This window comes from Gossypium arboreum, chromosome 2, assembly GCF_025698485.1.
Source record: "Gossypium arboreum isolate Shixiya-1 chromosome 2, ASM2569848v2, whole genome shotgun sequence".
Classification (NCBI taxonomy): Eukaryota; Viridiplantae; Streptophyta; class Magnoliopsida; order Malvales; family Malvaceae; genus Gossypium; species Gossypium arboreum.
This window is the reverse complement of record NC_069071.1, coordinates 104620104-104625542: the sequence shown is the minus strand read 5'-3', so window position 1 is coordinate 104625542 and position 5439 is coordinate 104620104.

Genomic DNA, 5439 nt, shown 5'->3' with positions numbered 1-5439 from the left:
TTCGAATGACAGATTGATGTAAATATCTATTTAGTTCTTGTCAATTTTGAAAATGAGCAAATTGATCTCTCTCAATAAAATTACAAAAAAATTTAAAACTATTTTCAAAAATTTAAAATATTTGTAAAAATTTTAAAATTTATATTTCTTTAAAAATATAAATAATATATATAATTTAAAATTTTAAAAAATTCTAAAATAATAATTTTGAGACCTAAATAACTAAATTAATTATTTAAGTTTATCATATTAAAGTATATTTTTCCTCTTTTGCTTTGAAATAGTTTTCAAATATATATGGTTTTAAATTTATGTGCTTTTAGCAAGAAATTAATTATATTGTAACAAGGTTTTTATTTGCATGTTTAATTTTTAAATTTAGCTTGAACAATTTCACTTGACTTTTATTTCACTCGATTTGTTTCAACTTTTTTCAAATCGAATTAGGATAATAAAATCAGACTCGTCAACTCGATTAACTCGAAAATTTTTCACTTGATTCGATCGAACGCTCACCCTTAGTGCAATTTGTTATTGTTGTGATTTTGCTTGTTGAGTTCATAGTGGTGAATTTAGTGATAAGATTATCGATCTTCAAGTTTCAAAAGTAAGGAGAACCATCACGAGATGTGCGATAGGTTAGATTTAGTTGTTGTAATTGTTGAAGAGAGCGGATGTTTCTTGCTTAGCTAGGCTCCACAGGCGTAAGGAAACCGAACTGTGTAAATAATTTTTCTGTGTTTGATTTTGTTTATTACTTCGAGTTGGATGTCAAAGAAGTGCCCACTTCCCTATCGCTCTTTTCCAAGTACTTCGGAGTTTCCTAGCTATTGTTTCAAAATTGCATAATTATTTACTTAAAATTATTTTATTCTTATTTTTAATTATTGTTTCAAAATATAACTATTTTAATAGATATTATTATTCTTTAAGAAAAAGTGTTTTTTAACTCATGAAAATGGTCATATGATTTTTTATACATCAATCATCAAATGAAATCAAGGAAAAAGTCAATGAAATGTGAAATGTAAAAAAAAAAAAAAATCAACTATAAAATGAAAATGAAGAATGAAAAAGGTAATGTATAAATATTTAAAAGTAATTGTTGAAAAGCGGTCAACCATGCTACTATGAAAATAGCTTTAAAAATTATTATTCTTTAATAACTATTTTTGTTTATAGCTTGTATGCATGTTGTAAAAATTGTGCATGTTGCAATAACATATTTTCTGTTTGGTTGAAAATGAATAAGCTTGATGACAGCTTGATATATTTAGGTAGCTGAATGACTTGTTTGGCTTGTTTGTTTTAATGTACAAACAATGTTAATGATAATGAAAATCAGTTTTCCATTCCTTGCTACACGTTTGTTTACAAGTAAATCATATCAAGCTTCTTGTCGATTTGTTCTCTGCTTTTGTTGCTGCAAAACCCCAATAAATGGCATCATGAGCCTAAATCTTTGAGGGCAATTGATTTTGCTGCTTCTGCTTATTAAGAAAGACAGAAGTTGCCAAAGCCTAACATCTTTAAGGGCTGCTTGTTAAGGCAACATCAGCTCACCCTTGTGAGACTCCTAAACAAGTTTGGGATAAGCTGAAGGAGGAGGAGTTCCAAGATAAGGTAGTAGCATCTCACCCCTGTGAGATTCTCAAACAAGCTTGAGATAAGCTGAAGGAGAAGTTGATTGAGTATGTGCATGAAGACACTCCACAACATGAGGGAGTATGTGCAAAAAGAAACAATAATAATGAACAAGGGAACAAGGCAAGATGCGTTTGAAGGTAAGTTACCGACCAAGGCTGTGAAAGAGGAGAAGACTCCATTTGAAGAACAAATCTTTGGCACAAAAGACTGGGATGTCTTGTGTGCGAGTCAGATCTGGTTGAGAATGAGGCCAATGTTGAAGATAAATTACTTGAGCAAGGTCAACTTAAAACAAAGCATCTTGAAACTGTCAAGCTTAAAAAAAAAAGCAGATAAATGATTGGTATTTGCAGTAAGGAAGCCAAGGAGGAGTGTTTAAAGTGGCCAACCATGCTGCTATGATGATTTTGTTGAGTACATATAGCTTGTAAGCATGCCATGCTGCAATAACATATTTTTTTGTTTTAGTTGCAATGTAATTTAATTTGATTGAAAATGAACAAGCTTGATAACAGCTTGGTGTATTTAGGTAGCTGAATGACCTGTTTGGTTGGCTTGTTTTAGTGTATAGGCAATGTATTACAACTTACTATGCTGAGTAATTGTGCTTGATAGAGAAGATTGTCTATAATAGTTATGTATTGCTTTGTTAATGATAATGAAAACCAGTTTTTCATTTCTTGTTGCATGCTTGTGAGCAAAGAAATTATATCAAGCTTCTTGATGCTTTGTTCTCTGTCATGTTTTCTAGTTTTGTTGCTGTAAAACCCAAACAATAATATTACTTGCAAACCCGTGCATGCTTACATAAACAAGCTTGTAATGTGAAATATATATTTGAAATTTACGCACAATAAAAGAATGTACCAAACAAATTCCGTCATCTTGGCCCTATCATTTATCTTTTTATTGTATCGTCTTATCTCTTTACCTTGTCATGTGGATATCAACATTTTTTTTCAAAGGTGGCAACTACAGCAGCAACATGCATGCTACCATGCAATCATGCACGAGCATGCAAGTGACCAAGCAATCCAGCAGCAGCATGGAAATGTCCATGGTGTAATTTGGTTGAAGAGCCTTTTTTATAATAGTTGACTTTTGTTGGTTTAGTTGTAATCTTTTTATGTAATGTTCAGCTAGAATTTAATCATGTTCTTAGCTGATTTAGCAGTCATTATGCTGATTTAATAGCTTATTTACTTGCACAAGCAAGCTTTGTTTTTTACCAATGTAATCCATCTACTTATGTATCATGTATTTTTACTTATTCAAGTAATGAGAGTTGCTATTGTTCTCTCAATTTGTTCATCCGATTTGCTTCAGTTTTTTGAGCTTTCAAACACAAACTTCTTTGCTTTGTTTTGTTAATCTCTTTGATTAAAACTTAACAAATGCTATCAAGAGCCTGTTGACTTTGAGGGCCTTGGTTGTGCACTGTTTTATGGCTGATTCGTGTTTGAAAGAAAAGAAGTATGAGTTACTTTTGCTGGTCTGTTTAAGTGCTGCAAGGATGAGCTTCTCACCACCTCCTCCACCTGTTTTTGTTGGGGAAAACTACAACATTTGGGCTGTGAAAATGAAGATATATCTACAGGCACATGACCTGTGGAATGTTGTCCAAAATGACATAGAGCCACCTCCTTTGAGAGCAAATCCGACCATTACTCAGATCAGGCAGCACAATGAAGACTGTGCTGAGAAGTACAAGGCCATGTCATACCTTCAAAGTGGAGTTTTAGATGTTATCTTCATAAGGATAATGGCCCATGACTCTCCAAAACAGGCTTGGGATAAACTCAAGGAGGAGTTTCAAGGATTAGACAAGACTAGACAGCAACAACTGATGAACTTGAGAAGGGTGAAAGATTTCAAGAGAGCTTTGAATAAAATTGTACTCCTCTTATTAACTAAAGAATTGAACTTAAATAGAGAAAAAAAAGTCCTAATCCTAATTGGAAAAATAGTTCCCTTATTCTAATAAACTACTAAAATATAAAAAGAAAATAGTTCCCTTATTCTAGTAAACTACTAAAAGATAAAATAAAAATATTTCTAGAATATGAATAAAACTTATCTACCCAAATAAGATTTATCTACCTAAATAAATTTAAAATATATACATATTTCAACACCCTCCCTCAAGTTGGTGTATATATATCAATCATGCCCAACTTGCTTACAAGAAAATCAAAGCTTGTCTTAGAGAGTCCTTTAGTGAGTATGTCAGCAATCTGTTGTTTTGAAGGAACAAACGGCATGCACACTTGGCCTTCTTCAATCTTCTCCTTGATAAAGTGTCTATCAATCTCAACATGTTTAGTTCTGTCAAGTTGGACTGGGTTGTGAGCAATGCTAATGGCAGCTTTGCTATCACAGTACATCTTCATTGGTGAAGTTATTGGTTTCCTCAGCTCTTCCATAATTCTTTTTAACCACACCATTTCATAAATTCCTTGAGCCATTGATCTAAACTCAGCCTCTGTACTACTTCTTGCTACAACAGTTTGTTTTTTGCTTCGCCAAGTCACAAGGTTTCCCCAAACAAATGTACAATATCCTGATGTAGATCTTCGTTTGTTATTGAGCCTGCCCAATCTGCATCTGTATAAGCTTCAATTCCTCTTTGTTCGGATTTCTTGAAGAATAAGCCCTTTCCCGGTAAACTCTTCACCAAGCTTACTGCAAAAGCTATGTCTGGCCTTGTATGTGATAAGTAAATTAACTTACCAACTAATCTTTGGTACTGCCCTTTATCAACTAATCGACCTTCTTTATTTCCAAATTTTACATTTGGATCAATTGGTGTGTCAGCTGGGTGGCAACCACTCATCCCAGCCTCTTTTAAAAGATCAATCACATATTTTTTCTGAGAGACCACAAGACCCTTCTTTGATCGAGCAACTTCTATTCCAAGAAAGTATTTCAAAGGACCCAAGTCTTTAATCTCAAACTCCAATGCTAGATACTCCTTGAGACGTCTTATTTCATCCACATCATCTCCTGTAAGAATGATATCATCGACATAAACTATAATAACAGCTATTCTACCTTTTTGTGAATGTCGATAGAACATTGTGTGATCAGCTTGCCCTTGTGAGTAACCTTGTTTTTTAAAAACTTGAGTGAATCGTTCAAACCAAGGTCGAGGAGACTGCTTCAAACCGTATAAAGATTTCTTGAGTTTACATACTCGAGTTCCAAATTTTTCTTCAAAACCTGGAGGAGGATCCATGTAAACTTCTTCTTCAAGTTTTCCATTTAGGAAAGCATTCTTCACATCTAGTCTGTAAAGACCAATCAAGATTTACAAAGAATTGATAAAAGAACTCGACGAATTTAATTTGGCCTTTGGAGCAAATGTTTCAAGATAATCTATCCCGTATGTTTGAGTGTACCCTTTTGCTACCAACCGGGCTTTGTATCTATCTAAAGATCCATCTGGTTTGAATTTGGTTGTGAACACCCATTTACATTACTGTTTTTTTTCCTACAAGTAATTCCATTGTTTCCCATGTACTGTTTTTTCAAGAGCACGATCTCCTCTAAAATAGCCTCCTTCCACTCGGGAACTCGTAAAGCATCTTTCATATTTTTGGTATTTGGACAGATGTCGAGACACGAAACAAAGGTTGAGAATGTCAAGATAAGGCTTTATAGGATACAAAGTTAGACATGGGTATTTGACAATATTTCTAACACCTTTTCTTTTGGCAATTGGAATATCTAAATCGAGAAAATTCATTGGTGGATTATGAGCTTTACCGGCTTTTGACAGGATCTTGCGGGTCG